At 44.7% G+C, this 24,761-nt stretch overlaps 1 pseudogene; it reads left to right on the top strand.

Moving 5' to 3' along the window:
- The first annotated feature begins 15,738 nt into the window (after positions 1 to 15,738).
- Positions 15,739 to 18,360, top strand: LOC132487919 (serine/threonine-protein kinase MARK2-like; annotated as a pseudogene).
- The last annotated feature ends 6,401 nt before the right edge of the window (positions 18,361 to 24,761 follow it).

Raw genomic sequence — 24,761 nt, 5'->3', positions numbered from 1 at the left:
AGTACAGGCTCAGTAGTTGTGGCTCACGGGCTTTGTTGCTCCGCATCATGTGGGATCTTCCCGGACCAGGGATTGAACCCGTGTCCCCTGCATTGGCAGGCGGATTCTTAACCACTGCGCCACCAGGGAAGTCCCTCACTCGGCTTTTTGTCTGACATTTACAATGCTTGTCCTCTCTGAGGATCTGGGGCAGTATGAACCACTCCATCAGCACACTGAGCTCAATGTTTGCTCCCTCCAATGTCACTGTGGGGTGGGGGACATATATGATGTTTACATTCCCAGGAATTTTAAACCCATAATAAAAAATACTGAAAGATCAAAAGGTTTTCAGGACTGAAGGGAATAACCCCCAATGGTATAACTCCAGAGCATCATTTCTCCAAGTAGGTGGTACATATGGGAGTAGGAAAGCATGACAAAAATGCCTATATCCCTTCCATGTGGTTTTGAGAGTATTCCTGTCTGGCTGGGGCAGGACAAAAGGTCTAATTAGTGGACGTTGAAGTGGCTTAATGTTTGCATTACTGAAGAAGGGAGAGTTGCTTGACAGAGATTCCAGGACACAGGTAATTAGACAGGAGGAGAGGATCTGATGAAAGACCACTGGGGAGATCTGAAAAACCAGGGTAAAACATAAAAGGAAGCTATTTTTAGGGACAGAGATGCTAGATCAGACTGCAGGCCAAGCAGATCTAGGCATCTGGGAATGGTCATTAGAAATGGCTTGAAAGTCAGTAACTCTGAGCAAAAGAATATTAGGGCAAAGCTGTGGTATTTAAATGACTGTCGAGAGATGTGCAATTTTTAACAAATTCTGGAGAGTCTGATGCCTCTGAGCTATTTGCAAAGCCCAAGAAAAGGATCTGTCCCTTTTGGACAAAGGTTGCTCCTCTAATGTGGTGCAAAGTCATTAGATCAGGAACATCATATTACACTGAACTTTTAAAATATTTTAGCTGAAAATCTGGAGGAGGGAGGAAGCACAGAGTGGGCTCTGGGGACTGGTTTTCATCTGTTTCTTGGTCTGGTAAGTAGTCATAAGGGAGCTCACCTTGGATTATTTGTGAAACTATACATTGGTGTTACTTGAACTTTTCTATATATTTCACAATAAAACAGTGGGAAAAGTTATCCAAGTGCTAACAGAGAAATATTCTGAGTCATTGAGAAAGGATGTGAATCAAGGAGGAGGGAGCATCCTCTGGGGGATGTTATGACATGGCCATTAGAAAGAGTGCTTATGAAAAGTTTTGATATGGGAAAATGTTAATGATATGGTGTTAAGTGAATAAGTAGGCTCCAATATGTGTATGTACACAGATATTTATAAAAACTATGAAATAAGTATACGTATAGGAAAAAGATTGAAAAGAAAGTGCTATCACCACCCAGCTACCTAAATGAAGGGAGGTTTCTTTGGTAGCACCCTGGCTGCTTCCCATACAATAAATACAGGGCTTTGGAGGTCCAATCCCAGCACCACCACTTACTAGTTGGGTCCCTTGGACAAACTGCTTAACCTCTCTGGGGACATAACAGTGCCTCTGGGGAAATAGGTCCTGGGCAAAACCTGCCAGCATGGTTTAGGGAGGTCTGATTTATTAGGCCCATTCCAGCCCAAGGAGATTTTCATAGTCTGAACTTTTTCCTTAGTATGGATGGAGTTGGTGATGATTGTTAAGGGTTCAGAACACCCTTGGGCCCATGACTTGCTCCTGTCATCTCTTTTTTGTCTCTTTTGTTTTGTAATGATGTTCCTTGATCCTATGGGGGAAGTTGGGAAGGGTGAATTGGAGCTATGCCACACCCTGGGACATTTAAGATGTACCTTACTGCAGCCTGCCCCTGTCCCACAAGCATCAGGGCTGGCTGGCGGCTACCAAGTTCCATCAACTTTGATCCTATTTATGGAGACAGGCTTTGGAAATAATAAAAATCAAAATATTTCTCTGGCCAGATCACCGGCATAGAATTATTATAGTATAGAATTATTTTGGACCTATAAATCTTTAAAGCCAACTTTTTCTCTCTGACCCTTGATAATCAACACTATCCTTGGTTGTCCTTTGGAAAAGAAGAACATTTATGATGAGATTTAGTCAAGGAAAATTCCTCAGGTGAGCGTGGGCCAACATCCCTTTCATGTTTCCTCATTCCATTCTAGGTTAGAGGAACACAATCAGAACTTTAAAAGTATCCTCTAAAATACCTCCCTTGAGGTTTTGGAGATTCAGTGAGAACAGAGCAGCAGCCAGGGACTCAGTTTCTAGTTCTCTAGCCAACCAGCTACAGAATTAAGGACAAGATGCTCCACACCTCAAGGCCTGGATTTCCACTTTAAAATCGGGTTTGTTCTAGTCCATGGTTTCTGGGTACAAGAAATCAAAGTTGACTCAAGACAACCCGGGTGAAATATGTCTGTGCAGATACTGAGTGGGAAGAGAGAGAGATGACTCAAAAGCCAAGCACGAGAAGCGAGGTACAGCAGGCAGGGCTTTTTTTTTTTTTTTTTTTAATAGAAAACTTTTATTATAAAAAACATATGTATGTTATTTAAAAATTTAGCTCAGGGTGTATCAAAGTATTACTTGCTTTATTCTTGCCTTTTCTTATTAAATCCAGTATGTGGTGAATGGGCTATTTCCTTTTTATTCTTAGGTTTTATAATAATATGTAAGGTTATTATTCCATTTTTCCTTTCTGCTCTATATACTACATAGGTCTGGAAACAATAATTTCTTTTTAACTTTTAACCGATTTCATTTCTTTTTATGGTAAGGAGCGGTAATTAGGTCCCCTGATTTAAGTTGTTCTAATTTATACTTAAATTGTAACCCTTATACAAACAAACTCTTATTCATCAGGCAGGGCTTTGTGGGAGCATTTGCTGTCTGCCTCTCTTGGGGGCAGTGTGGGTGTGTCTCTTGGATGGGTTCTGCTTCTCACTGCGTTCCCCCATTCTCCTTTCCACTTTGAGTGCTCAACAAATGACTATGACCCCTTCTGTCTCAAAGTCCACTCCAAGAGACGACATTGGATTGATCATCTCACATCTGTCAGGGCAAGGATAAGTTATAAACTATTAGCTGGTCTTTCAGTTGGCTCTTTGAGTAAAATACCCATCCCTGGCCCAGGACCATGGTTGGGAGTGGGTGGATGCAGATCTCTCCTTGACGAGGCTTGGTCGGGCAAGCAATGAATTCCATCTTTTGCAGAAATAATAAAAGCCTCATCTGACAAGGATCATATGACATAATTGTGAAACTGCCTTAGGAAGAATAAAGGGTAAGTTAAAGTTATTCTAATTATTATTCAGAATTATTAGAACAAAGAATGAGAGTCAGGAGGCTACTTGAAGAAGTTCCCAATGGCCAAATCTGATATAGTTTGAGCAACAAAGTAATGACGATGATGGATTATTGCCCTCAGTAAAATAAATATCTATAAGTCCTGATGATATAAATAGTTGAATAAACTTTAACATGTAGGAAAAGGGGAGGCTCCTCCTTAGAGCAGAATTCCAGTTAAATAAAAATTCAAGGAAGGATTGAAATAGAAAATCACCACTTGGCAAATAGCACAGTAATAATTATTGCAAGTGAGGATCATCGTTGGATACCAAAATTCATGGGAAAATGTATGATAGAAACAGGGTGTTACATAGTCTCAAAGCTCTCCCAAGATACTTATTAATTGCAAAGGGGAAAATAGTAACTTTACAGTGGAGAAATACGGCAGACACCTCCTTAACTAACTGTTCGAAGTTAACTTCACTAGTAATGCAACATATCAGTATCGTATGCCTCTTGATATGCTGCAAGGAGAAGGACACACATCACTTCTGTGGTATTCTGTTAAAAATGCATAACCCGAATTTAACCATAATGAAACATCTTATAAACCCCAATTGAGAGACATTCTATAAATTATCGGACAGTGCTCTTCAAAAAGTCATAAAAGACAAAAACAAAAAACAAAACAAAACTGAGAAACTCTCCAAGACAGGAGAAAATTAAGGAGACATGAAAACTAAATACAGGGTCCTGGATTTGATCCTGGGCCAGAAAAAGATCATTAGTGAGACAATCGGAGACACCTGAATAAGGTAAGGAGATTACTAGTAGTATTATGTCTGTACTAATTTCCTGGTTTTGATAATTGTCTTGTGGTTATAGATGTTGTTAACATTTGGGGAAGCTGTAGAAAGGTTATACAGGAATTCTTGTATTACTTATACAGTTTTATCTTTAAGCCTGAAATTATTTCAGAATTCAAAATTAATAAGCCTAAGAAATAAAACAAGAGAGCTCATTAGTACTGATGTGGAATAATCTCCAAAATATATTATTGAGTGAAAAAGAAGTTACTTTTTGTGTAAAAAGTAGTCTGTCACTCATTCTCACATTCTCTCTCTCACACACACACACACAAACACTCTTGAATCTACATAGAATATGTCTTGAGGAAAATGCAAACAATTGGTGATAGTGGTTGCCACTGGGTTGGGGAACTGGGAACCTGACAGACTTGGGAGAAATACTTTTGAGGACATAATTGTTTTCTATATTGTTTGAGGTTTAAAAAAAGATCATGTCTTGCATGTCTTATCTTTAAAATATCATTAAACTGCCAAAATCTGTTTGTCTTGAGAAACCTGGATTCATTTCACCAAAGCTTACTAGGGCCAGATATCCCCTTTTCAAGATCCTCAGTCCTGTGACTTCCCTGGTGGTGCAGTGGTTAAGAATCCATCTGCCAATGCAGGGGACACGGGTTTGAGCCCTGGTCCGGGAAGATACCACATGCCGCGGAGCAACAAAGCCTGTGCACCACAACTACTGAGCCTGCGCTCTAGAGCCCGCATGCCTAGAGCCCGTGCTCTGCAACAAAGAGTGGCCCCCTCTCACCGCAACTAGAGAAAGTCCATGCGCAGCAATGAAGACCCAATGCAGGCAAAAATAAATAAATTTATTAAAAAAGAAAAAAAAGATCCTCAGTCCTCTACAAAACGTCCCTATCTCTCTAAGCTAAGAACATAAGCCAATGTAATTATATTTCTTCCCAAACATATATTCCCATGGAAACCGAAGGGCAACAGTCCAAGAAAGAGAAGCAAAGAAAGAAGCAAAGGATATTCATTTATTTATGATTATTTGAAAATTTTCAGGTCACTTTCCGATTTCCACTTATGTTCCATGAATGCTTTGAAAAACACCAAATGTATAACAATTCTGCCATGAAAGAGAATGAGTTTTATTACTAAAACCAGGTAAGAAGCCCTCTTTAGTGCTAGGCAAGGTCTGGATAACTAGGACTAATATATAAAATGTACAAGTCTGTCTCCTTGTGCTTTTGAATCTAGCTGGTGCAAGTGAAGCCTTTTTTGAGAGAAGTTTGATCACAGGTATTAAACTCTTTAAAATGTACAGAAATGAGACTTCCAGCTATGACAATATGAAGAGGTAGGCAAATATTCTCTCACCAAATACAAGGAAGAAATCGAAGAAATTATCAAAATCAAACCATTTTAAGGCTCTGTAGGTCAACGAAATGCAAATAACAAATTGAGAGATGTTTATTGCTAGCGAATTTGCTGGAACTTTGTGTAAGAACAATAGGAGTCTGCAGCCTTCTTGGCCAGGACAGCTTCCATCCCACCACCCAGCTTGGTAGGTGCAGCTGATTTACTAGAGCAGGACAAAAATTGAAAACCAGCTTGGCTGCAAGTAAGTAGGGGCAAACTTGATTTGGAATGGAGAGTGAAAAGTCCATGCTCAATAGCATTGTCAGGAAAGCAGCAAGCCCAGTAGAAAAGGAACATAGAAAGCCTGCAGCTTGGCTGGCCTGGGGCTGTGGTCCCAGGTGGGATGGGTGGTGGATCAGTTCGATAGGAAGGCTTTGGAAGTGATAGGGTGATAGAAGGCCTAAGTAAGCTCTCCACATGTCTCCAGCTGACTGGAAAACTATACACACGTTCAGGGAGACATGAGAGGGCCCAAGGAAAAGTGAAAGCCACAGCAGACTTGGGAATGCCCTCCTCACCCCACACACAGACCCATCAGGGAAGGGTGAGAATGTTATGGGCTCGAGGTGTTTAAATACAACCTCTGCCAGAATCAATGGCTAACTACTAAGCTATGTTGACACATGGGTTCCCTTAGGAAGTCAGGCTAAAAATAAGCATAAAAATACTGAGCAGAGACACCAGCTGCTATACACTGTGGGGAAGACAGATTCTGCAGATTAAGTTCAGGCAAGTTACTAAAACCAAACCAAAACAGAACAAAACAAAGAAACAAACTAAAAGAAGCCCTCAGGAAAATAAATCAGAATCTCTAGGTGCTATAGAATATATTATATTGAATTTTCTTCAGCTTTTGACAAAAAACTACTAGACATACAAAGAAACAGGAAAGTGTGGTTCACACAAAGGAAAACTCTCTGTTGAAACAGACTCTGAATGAGCCCAGATGTTGATTTTAGCAGAAAAAGTTTTCAAAGCAACTGTGTTTTTTAGGGGTTTTTTTTGTTTTTGAAGAAAGAAATGGAAAATTTTATTAGAGCCATCCTGAAGATTATAACCTGGGAGACAGTCTTTCAGAAAGCACTGAAGACTGTTCCCTTAAAGCAACTATTTTAAATATGCCCAAATAATTAAAGGAAACCTTTAAAAAAAAACTAAAGGAAAATATGACAACAATTCAGTAAATCGAGAACCTCAAAAGAAAATATCAACTAGACTAAAACAAAACAAATGGAGGGGGCTTCCCTGGTGGCGCAGTGGTTGAGCGTCCGCCTGCCGATGCAGGGGACACGGGTTCGTGCCCTGGTGTGGGAAGATCCCACATGCCACGGAGCGGCTGGGCCCGTGAGCCATGGCTGCTGAGCCTGCGCGTCCGGAGCCTGTGCTCTGCAACAGGAGAGGCCACAGCAGTGAGAGGCCCGCGTACCACAAAAAAAAAAAAAAAAAAAAAACAAATGGAGGGCTTCCCTGGTGGCGCAGTGGTTGAGAGTCCGCCTGCTGATGCAGGGGATGTGGGTTCGTGCCCTGGTCCAGGAGGATCCCACATGCCGTGGAGCGGCTGGGCCCGTGAGCCATGGCCACTGAGCCTGTGCATCTGGAGCCTGTGCTCCACAACAGGGGAGGCCACAGCAGTGAGAGGCCCGCGTAGTGTAAAAACAACAACAACAACAACAACAACAAAAAACAAATGGAAACTCTAGAGTTGAAAACAACCAAAATGAAAAATTTCATCACCTGGATAGGCTCAACAGTGGATCTGAGAGGGCAGAAGGAAGAATCAGTGAACCTGAAGACAGTTCAGTAGAAATTATCCAATCTGATGAACAAAGGGGGAAAAATAAAAAAGAATGAAGAAAAATGAATGGAGCCTCTAAGACCTGTGGAACAACATCAAGCAAACCAACTTACATGTAATGAGAGTCCTAGGAGGGGAGAGAGAGACATAACAAACTGAAGAAATAGCCAAAAATGTTTCAAATTTCATGAAAAGCTCAACAAACCCCAAATAACACAAACACAAAGAATCCACACCTAGATACATCATAGTTGAATTGCTAAAAGCCAAAACAAAGAGAAAAGGTTGAAAGCAGCAAGAGAAAAATCACTCATTGTGTACAGAGGATCCACAGCACAATTAATGACTCATCATCAGAAACAAGTCCAAAAGGCAGTGAAGTGGCATAGAGAACTAAAGAAAAAGTCAACAAATAATTATAGAGTCAGCAAAACCATCCTTTAAAAATGAAGACGAAAGACGTTTCCAAATAGACAAAATCTGAGGGCATTTGTTGCTAGCAGACCTACCTTTAAAGAAATACTAAAGGAAATCCTTCAGGTGGACAGGAAATCACACAGATGGTAACTTGAATGCACAAGAAGAAATGAAGTACACCCAAAATGCTAAATATATGGGCAAATTTAAAAAGTACATAGGGGCTTCCCTGGTGGCACAGTGGTTGAGAGTATGCCTGCCGACGCAGGGGACATGGGTTCGTGCCCCGGTCCGGGAAGATCCCACATGCCGTGGAGCGGCTGGGCCCGTAAGCCATGGCTGCTGAGCCTGCGCGTCCGGAGCCTGTGCTCCGCAACGGGAGAGGCCACAACAGTGAGAGGCCCGCGTACCACAAAAAAAAAAAAAAAAAAAAAGAGTACATAAGTATAAAGGCGTCTCAGTTCTCTTACTTTCTTATAAAATATGACTGCAGAATAGAAACCATTGACTTGACACTTTGAACATGTGAACCTCATGGGACATAAATTATACCTCAAAACTATTCAAGGAATACAAAAATACATACAAATTCTAACACTGTATTGTTGGATTCCTAACATACATATGTGGCAATAGCACAAAAGAGGGGGAGGAAATGGAGCTTTATTGGAACAAAGTTTCTATGTTTTACCAGAATCAAGTCAGTATTAATCTGGAGTAGACTGTGACACATTAAGCTGTGTATTGCAGTCCTTGGCACTACTGATACTTTGTGTCAGGAACTGCTGTGGTGGGCTGCCCTTTGCCTTGTAGGGTGTTCAGCATCATCCCTGCCTCCTCCTAGTAGCACACCCCTACTCCCAGCTATGGCCAATAAAAAGGTCTCTAAATATACCCTAACCAGATGGTTGGAGGCGGGGGCATTGCCCCTAGTTGAGAACCACTGTCCTACAGCAACCACTGAGAAAATAATCCAAAGAAACAGAGTTTAAAATCAATAAAAAAAATCAGAAGAATCAGAATAATACAATAACAATGTGTGTTTAACACAAAAGAAGTCAGTAAATGAGCAAGGTATAATAGATAAAGAAAACAAATAGTAAAGTGGCTGATTTTAAATCCAATCTTATTAATAATTACATTAAATACTAAATACTCCAATCAAAAGACAGAAATTGTCAGATTGGATAAAAAAGCAAGCTCCAACTATATGCTGCATATAAGAGGCACACTTCAGATTCAAAGACACAATTAACTGAAAGTTAAAGGATGGAAAGAGATACACTATGCAAACAGTATCCAAAAGAGAGCTGGAGTGGCTATATTAATATCAGACAAAATGGACTTTAAGACTAGAAATAATACTAGAAACAAACAGGGACATGTCATAATAATAAAACGGTCATGACATCAAGAAGATATAACGATTATAATTGTACGTGCACCTAATAATAGAGACTCAAAATACATGAAGAAAGCTGACAGAATTGAAATGAGAAATAGAACAACCAGACAGGACCTCAGGAAGGATATACAGCACCTTCCAGTTAGATCTAACTGACAATTATAGAACACTCCACCCAGTGACAGCAGAATATACATTCTTTTCAAGCACACTTAGAACATTCTCCAGGATAAAAATAACAGGATGAAAAAGGAAGTCTCAATAAATAGGAAAGGACTGAAATCATATGAAGTATGTTTTCTGACCACAATGGAATTAAATCAGAAATAAAAGACAGTAGGAAATTTAGGAATTCCACAAATATTTGGAAATTAACACACTTGTAAATAACTCATGGGTCAAAGCAGAAATGGCAAAGGAAAGGTTTTCTAAAGGGTTGCTGTATCTGTAACAGGCCCCCTGGCTAATAAGCAGTTAAACCTGAATTTCCACAGAGGTCTGACCCAGCCCAGAAACCAGAGCCTTGAGTGCTTACTTCCCTACTGAGGATCAGGTCTTAATAAGTGAGTGAAAATCCTGAAACAAGATTCTGTTTCTCCTCCTGTTCCCAATAAGACTGGCTTTTTTTTTTTTTTTTTTTCCTGGAACAGGTAATCCTACTTTTATTCACAGTAAAATGCACTTTTAGTATGTGTTTAGTTCTTTTTTAGTACATTTTTTAGTACTTAAAAGCTATTAACTAAATCTGCTAAAAATGGGTTCTCAGATTTTGAGGACTGGCTTATTAATGACACCAAAAAATGCATGCAAGGGGCTCAGGAACCTCTGCTTTCCATAGAAATTCAGGTTTCCCCATCACCACCCCCTCCCCTGAAGGAGAAAGCTGGAGATGACAGAAAAGAATGCAATGTCATATTTAATGGAATGTTCCAATTCACTAGTAATAATATTATCCTATTAGAGTCTATCAGTCAAAATGTCTCATATCAGAGAATGAATTATTATTTAACTAGGTGTTAAAACCGTACTTCAAAAGGATCCATTCATAATACATCACAATATCCTCAAGCTGAGAATGTGGGTCATCTTGGCACTTCCTGTGTCCTGCTTTCACTGCAGGCAATTCTCAAAACCAGGGCACTGAGTGTCAGCATTGAACGTCCCCAGTCAGACAGGGAGGCCCAGGCTCACATTAGGCACATTTACAGAATCAGGCCCAGCAAGGGGATACACGTTTCAGGAGGCAGCTTCATGTCTGCTGGGAAGCACGGGCTTTGGAGTTAGACATGCTGGGTTTGAGTCCTGGCTTTTCTGCACTGTGCCCCTGGGCAGCAAATCACTTAACCTCTCTGAGCCCATTTCCTGTCATCTGCAAAATAGGAATGATGAACTCTGCCTTATAGGCTGCAGTGAGGAGCATGACAGGATGTGCGTTGGTGTGTATGTATGTATGCATGTGTGTGTGTATATGTATATGTATATATATATATAGTATCCTGAGCTCTTTAGCTTCCCCCGCTCATCCCAACCTCTGTTAATCTCTGCAATTCCAGTTGCTCAGCCCCAAAATCTTGAAGGCTTTTCTTTAAAAATGAAGTATAGTCAGCTTACAATACTATATTAGTTTCAGGTGGTACAACATAGTGATTCGATATTTTTATGGATTACACACCATACCAAGTTATTATAAAATACTGACTATATACCCGGTGCTGTACGTTACATCCCTGTGACTTATTTATCTTATAACCAGTAGTCTGAACCTCTTAATCCCCTTCACCTGTTTCACTCTTCTCCCCCACCCCCTCCCCTCCGGCAATCACCAGTTTGTTCTCTGTATCTCTGAGCCTGTTTCTGTTCTGTTTGTTCGTTTGGGGGGTTTTTTGTTTTGTTTTGTTTTGTTGTTTTAAATTCCACTCCTGGGTATTTAACCGAAGAAAATGAAAACACTATTTTGAAAAGATATATACACCCCAATGTTTGTTGCAGCATTATTTACAACAGCCAAGATATGGAAGCAACATTAGTGCCCATCAATAGATGAATGGATAAAGATGTGGTGTGTATGTTCAATAGAATATTTCTCAGCCATAAAAAAGAATGAAATTTTGCCATTTGTGACAACATGCATGGACCTAGAGGGTGTTATGCTTAGGAAAAGCCTTTTTCTTTCACTCCACACGTATACTCCATCAACAAATCCTGCTGGCTCTACCCTTTAAATACATCCAGAATCCAACCGCATCTCACACTGCTGGCACCCACCCGGCTCAAGCCACAGTCTAAGTCCCCATCATTTTTTACCTCCTGACTGGTGTCACTGCTTATGCCTTTTCTCCCTTGCAGACCAGCAACCAGAGAGATACTATTAAAATGTGAGATACTTTCTGCTCCTGCTCAAAGCCCTCTGAAGAAAAGGGTTTGGCAATTCTTGAGCCTGTGGCGGGGTGCACCTTGAGGCAATGGTGATTCCTTGACCCAGAAAGGATGGGAGAGACAGAAAGTACAGGGAGGAGCTGGATTTGGGAACTGAGCTTCCAGAAGCCTATGCCACCAGCTACTTTTAGGGCCCTCAGGGCTGCGCTTACCTCCAGCAGGTCTCCAGAAGCAGGATGTAGAACCAGAGCACAGGCTCGAAGGCCAAGAGCGAGAGCAGGGCTCACCTTTCTTCCTAAGCTTCTGCTCCCCGAGCTCCAGGACTCTCTCCAGCAGCGCCCTTGTCCCCCGCCACCCCCGCCCCGCCCCGCCACGATAAAGAAAAGAAAGCAAAACTGGCTTCACCAGTTTCCTCTGAACCAACAGGCCAATTTAATCAAAGCCCACAGCATACAGCTGTGCTGAAAAGGACTGGCTCCACCTGTACCATGAGCTGCTGATGCTTATTTTAAAAAACAGCTTTACTGAGGTGTATTTGATATATGTAAAAATTGTGCATATGTAATATATGCAATTTGATGAGTTTGAACACATATGTACACCTGCAAAACCATCACCAAAATTAAGGTAATAGACATAGTCATCACCTCTAAAAGTTTCCTTATGTCCCTTTGGTTTGGTTTGGTTTTTGTGGGATTACATGAGATTACCCTCTTAAGAAATTTTTAAGTGCATAATACAGGCTCTGTGCCATACAGCAGGTCTCCAGAACTAATGCGTCTTGCGTAAGTGAAACTATACCGATTGAAAAACTCCCCATTTCCCCTCCCCCCAGCCCCTGGTAACCACTGTTCTAATCTCTGCTTCTAGGAGCTTGACTATTTTAGGTCCCTTACGTAAGTGGAATCATTCAGTATCTGTCCTTCTGTGACTGGCTTATTTCACTTAGCATAATGTCCACAGGTTCATCTGTGGAATCTTAAAGAGATTTCTGCCCTCCTGTGTTCATTGCAGCACTGTTCACAACAGCCAAGGTATGGAGACATGTCCTAAATGTCCATTGACAGATGAATAAAGAAGATGTGGTGTATACATACAGTGGAATATTATTCAGCCTTAAAAAGAAGGAAACATAGGCTTCCCTGGTGGTGCAGTGGTTGAGAGTCCTCCTGCCAATGCAGGGGACACAGGTTTGTGCCCTGGTCCGGGAAGATCCCACATGCCGTGGAGTGGCTGGGCCCGTGAGCCATGGCCACTGAGCCTGAGCGTCCCAGAGCCCGTGCTCCGCAATGGGAGAGGCCACAACAGTGAGAGGCCCGCGTACCAAAAAACAAACAAATAAATAAATAAAATAAAAGAAGGAAACAACATGAGCTCCTGAGAGGAGCTGCCTGTGGAGCAGGAAGGACATGCATGTTGAGAAATAGTAGACAGAAGTCTAGAACATAAGGCCAGTGGGGACTGGGTTACTTTGGAGTTGAGGGAGAGATGGTGTAAAGTAATTCGAGGAAGGAGAGTATTAAGGGCCCAGAGAAGAAATCACAGAACTAAGGAGTTTAGAAGTTCTTTCTAATTGCTCTTAAGGAACTGATGAACCTTGTGACCAGGTTTTCCCATGTTTCATTTATTGCAGCATAACAAATCACCCCCAAACTCAAATTTAAACAATGAGAATTTATCACTTCCTACAAGTCTACAGGTGATTTTGGTGGTTCCTTGGTCTTGACCACATTCATTTATGCAGCTGCTATCAGCTGTGGGATCCATTGATCATCACTGGGCTATCTATCTCCCATGTTTGGGCAGGTCTGCAGGCTGGTCTAGGGTGGCCTGGAATGAGACACCTGGGCTGCCACCCATGTGATCTGTTATCCTCTGGTAGGTGGTGGTAGAGGCCCCAGAGAGACAGAACATAAGTATGCAAAGCCTCTGAAGGCCTAGGCTTGGAATGGACATACCTGTCATTTCTGCCACACTCCTTTGGCCAGAGCAAGTGGTGAGGTCAAACCCAGAGTCAGGATGGGAGGATATTATCAAATGTGTGGATCCAGGGAGGGGAGAAAAATTGGGACCATAATCAATCTACTGTACCATCCCAGCCCCAATTTCAAATCTGCCACCCCACTGTCAGAGGGGCCCAGTGAATGACAGAATCATTAAGACTTTGGGGGCTTCCCTGGTGGCGCAGTGGTTGAGAGTCCGCCTGCCGATGCAGGGGACACGGGTTCGTGACCCGGTCCGGGAAAATCCCACATGCCGCGGAGCAGCTAGGCCCGTGAGCCATGGCCGCTGAGCCTGCGCGTCTGGAGCCTGTGCTCCGCAGCGGGAGAGGCCACAACAGTGAGAGGCCCGCGTACCGCAAAAAGAAAAAAAAAAAAAAAAAAAAAAAAGACTTTGGGATCTGCCAGACTTGGATTCAAACCTACTTCCTTGCCTGAGTGTGTTTGGGCAAGTTACTTAACCACTCTGGCCTTGGGCTCCTCATCTGCAAAAGGACAATAATAATTCCTCTCTCTCAGGGCTGTGAGGATGAAATGACATGCATTGTGAAGAGGCTCAAGTGCTCAAGGATTGATTATAACATGTGGTGCTTGGAGTAGTGGGGGAACCGCAGGGAAACCCTAGGTGCCCCTCTTTCCTCCAGTCTTTTAAGTGGGACATGGAGGATAGGAAGGAGATAAGGAGGAAAGGGTGAGAAGGATAAGGGGTGGGTGGAGAGGGTTGGTGTGGTGAGAGCCCCCATGCAGGGCCTCAGGAGGAACTTGAAGAAAGCAGAGCGCCCTTCTGTGCAGTCACAATGGCCCTGCTGTCCGAGCATCTGCAGGCATTCATCAACCCTGGAAGCAAACACAGCTGACTCTCTCTAGGGAACAGGGAAGAAAGAACAAGTCATGAATTCATCAAGTGAGCTCAACTACTCCAGGAAAGGGGTCTTTTTTTTTTGGCCGCACAGCAGGCAGGATCTTAGTTCGCCAACCAGGGATCAAAACCGTGTCCGCTGCAGTGGAAGCACAGTCTTAACCACTGGACCACCAGGGAAGTCCTGGAAAGGGGTCTTTTGTCACCCTCACCTAACATGACGGGGTTGTGGCCTCTCCCTTGACTGGCTTCTGCACACATCTCTTTGTATGTTTGCATGTGAGAAACAGGCAGAGACAAATGCTCCCTGAGAAGAAAAGAACTTCATTTAACAATAAGGCTACAGGAGCCAAGAGACCATTTGGCTTATCCTCCTCGTTTCACAGATGAGCAAACTGAGGCAGTGAGGCCAAGTGGCTCTTGCCAGTTGACACAGCCAGCTACTGAGCCTGGACCAGAATGCAGGGGTCCTGCCTCCCTTTGCAAGTTCAGGTTTCCAAAACCACCCTTGGTTCACTAAAAGGAATCACAGAACTCCTTGAAAACTGTTATACTCACAGTTACGGTTTATTTCAGGGAAAGGATACAGATCAAAATTAGCCAGAAGAAGAGATACAAAGGGTAGAGTACGGGAGGTTCCCAAATGCAAAGCTTCGATTGTCCTCATAACGTATGACCCTCCAGATGTTGATATTGACGTATGGCAATATGCATGGAGTGCGGCCAACCTGGGAAGTTCACCCAAGCTTCAGTGTCTAGAGGTTTTATTGGGGCTTCATTCCATAAGCATGAGTGATTGATTTATTGTCCATAGGATTGAACTTAGACTCCAGCCCTGCTCCACCCCCTGGAGGTGAGGCTGATATCACCTGGCCTGAGCAGACCAAGAGTCACCTCATTAGCATAAACTATCAGGTGTGAGCTAAGGGGCCCAACATGAATAACAAAGACACGCCCATCACTTGGAAAATTCCAGGGGTTTAAAAGTTATCTCCCAGGAACCAGGGACAAAGGTCAGACCAATCTGGGCAGGGCCAAGTTCTTTACTACATACCTTCCATTCTGCTTATGCCTTACAAAGGCAGTTACAGTGAAAAATAAAGATAGCTATACTGAGCGTGTGCTAGATGTCAGACATTGTACACGTATTTTGTCTAATTCTCACAACAACCCTGCAAAATTGGTGTTATTTAGTCCTATTTTACTGATAAGAAAATTGAAGCTCAGAAAGCTACCTGAAGTTTTAGAGCTGGAAAATAAACAGATTTGACTATGTTGACATACTCCTTGGACCATTAGATTCATGTTGCAAACTTCATTCATTCATTCATTCAACAAACATTTATTCAAGCCTACTACATGCCAGTAACTGTTTTAGGTGATGAAGATACAGCAAAGAACAGACAAAAAACCCACTTGCACAGAGTTGATACTCAAGTGGGAGAGACAGACAACAGGTACTAAATATGCAAAATAAATAATATTTTGAATAACTTAAAGCATTGTGTGTACTTTGTATGGACCTTGATCTGGATGCTGGTTAAGTACGTGAATTCAATTTGCGAGCAGCCACCAAGCAGCACACTGATGATTTGTGCCCTTTTCAGTATCTACAGTATAGTTAATAAAACATCTTTAAAAAGTCATGCAGGGGTGTCTTGGTTCCCTCCTCTTAATTACTGATGATGATACCCAGCCACCCCTACCCGCATCTCATGCTGAATAAGAGGGGAACAGGACACAGTGTATTGCTGGTTTAAAAAGAGTAGATGTCATGCTTTCTCAACTCACAACAGCAACCTCTACATTTAAAGCTGCTGAAACTGACACAGTGAGTTCTCTGGCTCGTGGAAGTGAGGAATCTACTAAGAACTGGGTGAAACTGTAAATAAAATCTGAGAACTATCTTCCCTTAATAGATGTTAATAATGTACCTTATTCTGTCTTATGCAACAGAACATTTTCACACAGTATCATGATGCCAGTTAAGTTGTGGCATCATTTTGAGAGCAATCAATTTGAGTTTAAAGAAAAAGGAATTGAATATTTTAAGTGTAGACATTACGAGCTCTTAAAAAGCCAAAATTACAGCTTTTCAAACTAGAAATGAAAAGGCACTGAAGCATCCTACAGGTTTTAATTTCTAACAAGATATTGATAGGCATAACCCATATAAACAAAAAGCCCTTTGGGGTCCTCGATTTTTTTTTTTTTTTTTTTGGCTGCTCCGCTCGTGACATGTGGAACTTCCCTGACCAGGGATCGAACCTGTGCCCCATGAAGTGGAAGTGCAGACTCTTAACCACTTGACCATCAGGAAAGTCCCTATTTTTTTTTTTAAGAGTAATGGGTCTCACTTCAGATCAAAAAGTGAGAAAATCACTGTGGTTATCCCCAACTCTGTTGATAGGTCTGTTTCTTCCTATGACCTCATAAGGAGCTATTGTTTTAGAATACCCAGAACCAAATAAGTTCCCAGTTAGGACTAGATTATTAGCCCTTCTGGCTCAGTAAGCTGCTTTTCAGTGACCTAAGGGATTTTGACGAAAGTCAACTTGTTTCCTCCTTGGCATTTTGGTCTATTTTAGTTGTTGGGGCTTATTTTTTTCCCCCTATATTATTTTTCCTCACTTCTTTTCTTTATTCTTTAATTTTACTTTTATTATTTTTCTTTTCCCTCAATTTTTTCTTTTTAAATTTAGTTTGTTAGTTTGTTAGTATTTGCTTTTGTTTCTTTTTAGTTTTGTTTGGCATTGTGTTTTGATTCAGTCATAAAGACCAGTTCATGGGGTGAACTTTGAACTGGTTTTCTTTTGATTTGGACCAAGCTTCTCACCAGCTCTTCCCAGATGTAAGCCGACCTTAGGACGCCTCGACTCCAAGCGCAGCAGTGAGTTCAGCGTGCTGCGGGGCCTCTGAGCCGTCTCTGCTGGCCTTCTCCAGACCCTCGAGACCATCGGCAAGGGAGACTGGGCTACGGTGAAGTTGGCCGGCACATCCTGGCTGGGAAAGCGAGAGCCGTGAAGATCATTGATGAGACTCAGCGGAACTCCTCCAGCCTCCGGAGACTGTCCCGCAAAGCAGGAATCATGAAGGTTTGGATCATCTCAACATAGTGAAGTATTTGAAGTGATGGAGGCTGAGGAAACTCTCCGCCTTGTTAGGAGGGTGCTAGTGGAGGAGAGGTGTTTGAGTACCTCGTGGCTCATGGCAGTAGGAAAGCAAAGCAGCTGAGAGCAGAGTCCACCAGGAGGGTATTGTCCACAGAGATGTAAAGGCAGAAGACCTGCTCTTGGATGCGAACACGAACATCAGACTTCGGCTTCAGCAACAAATGCACCTTTTACAACAAGCTGGACACCTTCTGGGGTGGTCCCTCTCATGCTGCCCGGAACTCTTCTAAGGAAGAAGCACAGGAAGTCATCCTGTCTACACTGGCCGATGGATTCCTGCCTTTTGAAGGACAGAAACTCAAGGAGCTGTGGGAACGGGTTCTGAGCAGAATATATCACATTTGATTCTTGTCAATGGAATGTGAATATATGCTAGAGAAATTTCTCATTCTCCATCCCAACAAGAGAGGCCCTTTAGAGCAAATAGTGAAGGATCCGTGGATTACTGTGGGTCATGGCTATGAGGAACTAAAGCTCTACATGGAGCTTCTGACTACCAGAAACCCCCAGCAGACTGAATTCATGGCGTCCATGGTTCCACGTGGAGACAGAGATCCAGGACTCACTGACAGGCCGGAAAGACAAGGTAATGTTCCAGTATCTTCTCCTGGGTTATAAGAGATCTGAGCCAGAGGGCTACGGGGTCACTCTGAAGCCTCAGCCTTCAGCGGATCTAACAGCAGCACAACTTCCCCGCCCCCAGGAACGGCGCAGGGTCCCCGCCAGCTGCAAGCAGCACATTCCCACCTCTACCTGCTGCTCTGAGAACACTCCGCCGAGGAGGAACGCAGATGTGGAGGAGGATTAGGGCCCAGGGCGGAGGGCCACAGCACAGCCAGCGAGCGGCAGGGGAAGAAGACCGCCGCTGCCGCCCACCCCCCAGCGCCCTCCCCACCGGCACAAGTCAGAGCAGGAGTCCCCCGCGCTGGGAGAGAGCCAGCCTCGGCCAGGCCTCCGTGCGGAACGGCCAAGGCAGCCTAACCGTGCGGGTCCGGGGCCCCCTTGGCTTCGGCTTCGGCCACAGTCTAACCCGGCCCCGCCTGCACCAGGAATCCAAGTGCAGCCCACGCTGGCCTCCGGGCCCCGCCCCGCGGAGAGTACCTGTGAGGAGCCCAAGCCCAGCACAGCCCCCACCTGTCCCCGAGTCCACCGGTCTACCTGCAAGGTCAGTAGGGAGTGGAGCCCCGGCTCTGTCCAAAGGGAACTCCGCCCACGGGGGCAGCCCGACAGGTGCCAGACCCAGACATTCTGCCCTGAGGTGAGACCCCAGCCTCCGCCCGCGGCAAAAGCCACAATCGGCTCCACTGGGAGCCTCTTCAGGAAGTTCAAGTCCAAATCGACAGGAAGAAATCGAGGTTTGCCAGAGGAACCTGAATGAACCTGAAAGCCAAGACAGAGGGAAGACATTTCTCACTCACGTGGTGAGCAGCCGAGGCAGAGATAAAACGTGAGCCGCGCTCACTACACTTGAGATGGACGATGGAGACCACGAGCTCCGTGGAGCGGGGGGAGGGCATGCGGGGACAGGAGAGGATGCGGGGGCGGGAGAGGATGCGGAGATAGGAGACGATGCGGGGGCGGGAGAGGGTGCGGAGACGGGAGAGGATGCGGGGGCGGGAGAGGGTGCGGGGGTGGGAGAGGATGCGGGGGCGGGCGGCGCTCCAAGCGAGCAGCTGCAGGTGCGGCCAAAGCAGGAACCCCAGCTGTGCGAGCAGCAGGGACTCGCGAGCAGGGATGGCGGCCTTCCGACCCGGGGGATCGAAACGCGGACTCTCGTCTCCACGGCTTCCAGAAGCATCGCCTCCAGAACCAACGCCTGGGGACCAGAAGAGGACCGCCCCGAGCTGAGGCCTCGCTCGCCTACCTGGTCCAACTCGCAACCAGGCCGGGACTCTCCCTGGATCCCTGCTCCCGCAGCGGCCTCCTCCTCTTCTCTTCCACCCAGTGGGGAGGCGCGATGCCCTGTAAGATAAACACAGGCGACTCCAGTGAGAACACACAGCTGTTTACTCAGAGGCGGCGAAGTGGCCACCATCACTTGCGTCTGGCGGGGCCCCCAGGCAGGCAGGGCGGTGGGAAGCTCCCAGGTGGAAAGGGAAGGCTCGGGGAGCGTTGATGGAAGCTGCTGGCCAGCGGCCCCCTCTCCTCCCCGCTCCACTGGGACACCGAGACTGGATCTCTGGAGTTCCCCCGGAGGGGCTCGGGCCCCTAGCAGGGTCCACTTCTACTCTGCCCGTTCCGCCCCACTTTCCCCTCCAAGCAAACCACCAGCGCAGCCTGCCCCGACCTCAGCCCCTGGGCTGCAGAGGTGTGTGTGTGGGGGGGGGGGGCTCTGGTCTCCTTCCACCGTGCGCCCTGAGCCCTCCCTCCTTCCCCAGAGCTGGTGTTTCTCCACAGGGCGCTGGGCAAGGGGTGGCTGTCTTCCTTGCCAGCTCTGTGCCATCCCTCCCCCACGCACTCTGAGGCTGGGAGTGTGGAGGGGCTGCAGGGACATTAGGCTCCCCCTGGGGCCCCTGGGTCATTGGTCTCCCTGGTGACAGGGACACAGCATTCTCTGTTCTAGGAGAGCCTTTGTCTAAAAGCACCACCCACCATCCTCTTCCCCATCACTTCCCTGGATTGCACTGATCTGGACCACATCTAGTTCCTCTGCAGTGAGCTCCTCCCACCGGACCCTGTTGCCTCAGCTTTCTGTCTCCCAGCCATCCCTTCCTGACAATGTCGCCTGTCCATGGGCTGGGGGACAGACTGGGCAGAGTGGCTCCCTGCTTGCTAACCCCGCAGCTGGTGTGGAGACGGATGGTTATGGGCGCTGGCCGGTGATGGCGCTGCATCCCTCCCTTAGACCAAGGCTCCCCTTCCTCTCCACTCCCTATTCCTGCCCTGTGGAACAGCCTGGGTGTTCTGAGGGGTCCAAGAAAACATGGTTTTGTTCCCAAATGGGGTGGGGGCCAGGGGTACCCCAGCAAGTGGCCCCTCCCCTCACAGCATCCCCTCCTGCACTTAGTTTCTCCTGGGATCAAATGCATGGTAATGAGAATATTTTGAGGGGAAAAACTTTAGTCCTCTATAAAAGACTTTTAATCTGAGAGAAATGGGGAGACATTGGGGAGTTTTCACAGAGAACTGACATTGGCTGATGCTATGTTTTCTCAGGAACCCTGTGTTTGATAAAGCGTTTAGGGGGACAAGAGCAGAAGCAGACGGATGCCAGGAAACAGTGCCACATTCCAGACGAGTGGTGATGTTAGACTGGACTGGATCATGGATGCAAAGGTGGGAAGAGGAGTGTGTCCCTGTGGCTGGCAGCTTGCACCTGCTGAATTAGCAATCAGCTGGCCTGATTTCTGATGGCCTCCAGCAGGGCTCTCTCTGCCTCCCAGACCCAGTATGGCCTCCCATCTTCTTCTCCTGATCTCTTCTCCAAGATCCCCTCTTCCAGCTAATATCAGAAGATTCAAGTAGCATAGGCCAGGGGAGTGCTATAAGATGTAAGTAGAGAGTAAAGGAGTAAAGGAGAGATGACACAGAAAAAGACAAGGCTGTCAGTTCATGGGTCTCAGTTGCAAGCAATGGAAACCAACTCAGGTTGAGTTTGACAAGAAAGGAATTTATAATGTTGGGTAGGTCACGAAATTGCCAGTATGGATGGAGAGCCAGGTTCTATGAAACAGAGGATCAATGCCCACTACTACATGGCACAACTCATCAAGTGTGGACATCCCTACCACCGCCAGCAAGCAAAAGAGTCTACATCTTGCACCACCAACCCCTCTAGCACTGCACCCTGCATACCATTTGCTGCCACTGCTGCCCTAGGAACTCAATCCATGTGGAGGCTCCCAGTCCCTACTCCTTTGAGTCACTGGTTCCTACTCCCAAGTCACTGTAAGTCACTGGACCATGCCCTAGCTGCAAGGGAGTCTAGGAAAGCAAGAGTTTGGCATTTTCATCTCCCATTGAGTGAGGCAACCTCTGCATCCCACTATGGCTAATAAGGGTGGGAAAAACCCAAACATCCAAGGGATTGCAGATGCAATACAAAAGTGTCCATAAGAGAAAGTATATCAGTGGGGGACCAGTGAATGAACTATGATTATAAAATTACTAAACCGATTTCACTCTGTGGCTCTAAGCCACACTACCTGAAGGAAAACCCAGGAGAAAAATTATTCTCCTGAGGGAACCACCTGTTTGGATATTTGTTTAAATATTATTGTCAACAGCCTGATAAAATTTTTATGAAACAATGTTTCTGATAGATAAATAGATAGACACACATGACGCTCAAATCCAGACAATATCATTTGACACCCCCTCTGATCCAGCTGTAACTAGAGCTGAATAAACCCTTGGAACTCCCAGGTATTCAACAAATAAATTACCTTTTCAACTGGTTAGTTTGAGATGAGTTTCTGTCACTTGCACCTAAGAGAATCTGAAATATTTGAATAAACTTGGCACTTAACATTTGTTGATGCTATTTGTTTGTACTACAGACATAAATGGACTTATATGAGAGTACTTTGAATTCATATCAGAAGGAAATGGAAAATAAAAACAGAAATGATTGTAGATTTATTTTTATAACCCTTCATCTGTGAGAACTGTGATAAATTTTATTTTCTTTACAATTTTTTCTTAGTTTTTAATGTTTAGTTTTTCTTAATATTTGTAAGTGGGACAAAAGCATGTTTAACAAAAAGCTGAGGTCCTACTGTATTTTGAAAAATGTGTACATTCCAGGCAAGGCAGGTTCTACTTGTTCCTGGAAAGGAACAAATATTGACATAGATTTAAGGCCAATTTGTGAAAGAATAGATGTTAAAACTTAAGCTATTTATAAAATATGAGGGGAAAGGAACAAAGAAGATTACATTTGTGATTAAATATAGTAATAGTATAAAATTAGGGTCAATTAAACATTTGAGTCTAGCACTGATGCCCCCTTATCCTCAATACACACACACATACACACACACACACACACACACACACACACACAGCAGTTACTCTGCTCTAAGGGTTCTAGGACACTAGATTAAACTTAAATAGTACATAAAATGTGTATAAGAGTTTTATGAGATAGTTCCCACTAATCATCAAAAAATGAACAAGGGCATTTACCTCCCCGCCCCTCCTATAACTCCTAAAATGATAGTAAAGGGAATAATTTACAAGGTCAAACCACAAGGATAAGCAGAAGTGGCAGGAAGACAATAGCAATAAAAGTTTGGAAGCAAGAATGCGTGTGTACAAGTAGTAACTTTTCTGCAAACATGAGGAAGCCAAACCCTAACCAGCAGCAACAGAGTGTGAGCAAGCTCTTCCCTGCTGCGGCTCCTGGGAAGCTCTGGACCGGAGGCTTCAGGGACCCTGTGGAGGATCAGGCGGGTGAAAACTCGGGGAAGTCAATGCAAGTCTGAACACAGTGGCTGGAAGCCCATATCCACTCCACTGGTTGAAGACTGGAGGTTTACTCCCTGGAGATGCTCATTCAACAAACCTCTGGACTCTAGGGCCCAGCCTACCCTGTAAGCACTAAGGCTGTGCTGAAAACACAGGAACAAGTGAGAATCTACACACCAAACAGTGAGCCTCTTGTCCACTAGGCTCCCCGAATATTGGGGGTTAATTTAGGGTGCAGCTTTCAGGCTACCTTTACTCTCTTCTGTTTATATGTTTTGAGTTCTTTACAATAACGTGTATCATTTATGTATGTGAACAAAATTCAGGAGGTAAATTGCTTCCAACTTAGACATACCAGGCACCAAAGAATGTGTTGCTTTGCTCCAACAAAGAAATGACATCTTGAAGAGCAGCTAAGTTGGAGTGACCATCCAAGTAAGTTGATAATTCACTGTTATTCACCAAGATCCACCTGCCCTTTGCATAGACATAATTGAGCAATCCTTTAAAGAGAAAGAAATTGGGGTTAAGATTGCACAACTGATAAGTGTCTTATCAGAATTCAAACCCATTTGTCGGGCTCCAAAGTCTAAGCGGACGTCCCACACCGTAACATCTCAGAGGCTCTGTAATCACATCAAGTTGCCATCCACAAATCTGGACTTGCAGATCCATCACTAGGAATTAGTTAGTCTCACTTTTTGGTGAAGAATACATTTTTAAAAAAATCACCCTCTCCCAAACATTAAACAAATTGCAAGGTGGGTACCAAAGTAAGATCCAATCCTTCTCCCGCGGTAATTGAATGATCTCTGATGGAAGTTTAAATCATGACTGGCTTTCTAGATGCCGTTTGGTAACGAATCAACATCCTTAACAGCCACAATGGGCACGAGCGGCGGGACTGCCAGGGGACCGAGTTGTCCATCACCCTCCAGCCTCGCGCCCGTGTCCCTGCTTGGAGCCCTAGCTCCTGGGACTCGGGCTGCCGAGTCCGCCAGAGCTCCGGGAGGCGCTGAAGTGCGAGGCGAGGCTTTGACAACGACAAGGTCACTTGCAAGTTGCCCGCCCAGGGTGAAAAGAGCTTCGACTCTGTGGCCAAACTACAGAACACGAGAAGCTTGGAGGAAACGCGAACAGTTTCATCCCGTAGACCGTGCACCAAGGCGAAAAGCCACTGCAGGAGAGGATGTGGACCCGGCTAAGGCCCAAAATTCTGACAGCGATTCGTGACATTTTATGACCCGTTCCTGGCTGTTCCTCCGCAGATAACAGCAGGTCACCTAAAGCAACCTCACACAAACAGGAACTGTGCGTCCCCTTCACAAACGCGTCCGCAGCGACAAGCACCGGCCTTCCAGCTGTAGAGCCAAGACAAAGAAAACGATCAGGAATAAAGAGGGGCATTACACAACGATGGGTCGATTCCTCAAGAAGCGATAACAGTCTTTAATGTGGATGAACCTAACAACAGAGAGTCAAAATTTGTGAGGCAAAGATGGATAGAATTGAAAGGAGAAATAAACCAATCCTCTACATAGTTGGCGACTCCAACACCTCTCTATCAGAAATGGACAGATCCAGGAGGCAGAACATCAGTTAAGGATGTAGTTGAACTGAACTGCACCATTAGTCAGTTGGATCTGTTGACATCTATAGATTACTTCATCCAGCACTGCAGAGTATACATTTTTCTCAACCTCACATGGAACATTCACCAAGATAGACTACATTCTGGGGTGTAAAATGCACTTTAACAAATTCAAAACAGAAATAATACAGTGTACTCTCAGACCACAA

This window comes from Mesoplodon densirostris, chromosome 1 (genome assembly GCF_025265405.1).
Source record: "Mesoplodon densirostris isolate mMesDen1 chromosome 1, mMesDen1 primary haplotype, whole genome shotgun sequence".
NCBI lineage: Eukaryota > Metazoa > Chordata > Mammalia > Artiodactyla > Ziphiidae > Mesoplodon > Mesoplodon densirostris.
This window is presented reverse-complemented; position numbering and strand designations above follow the sequence as displayed.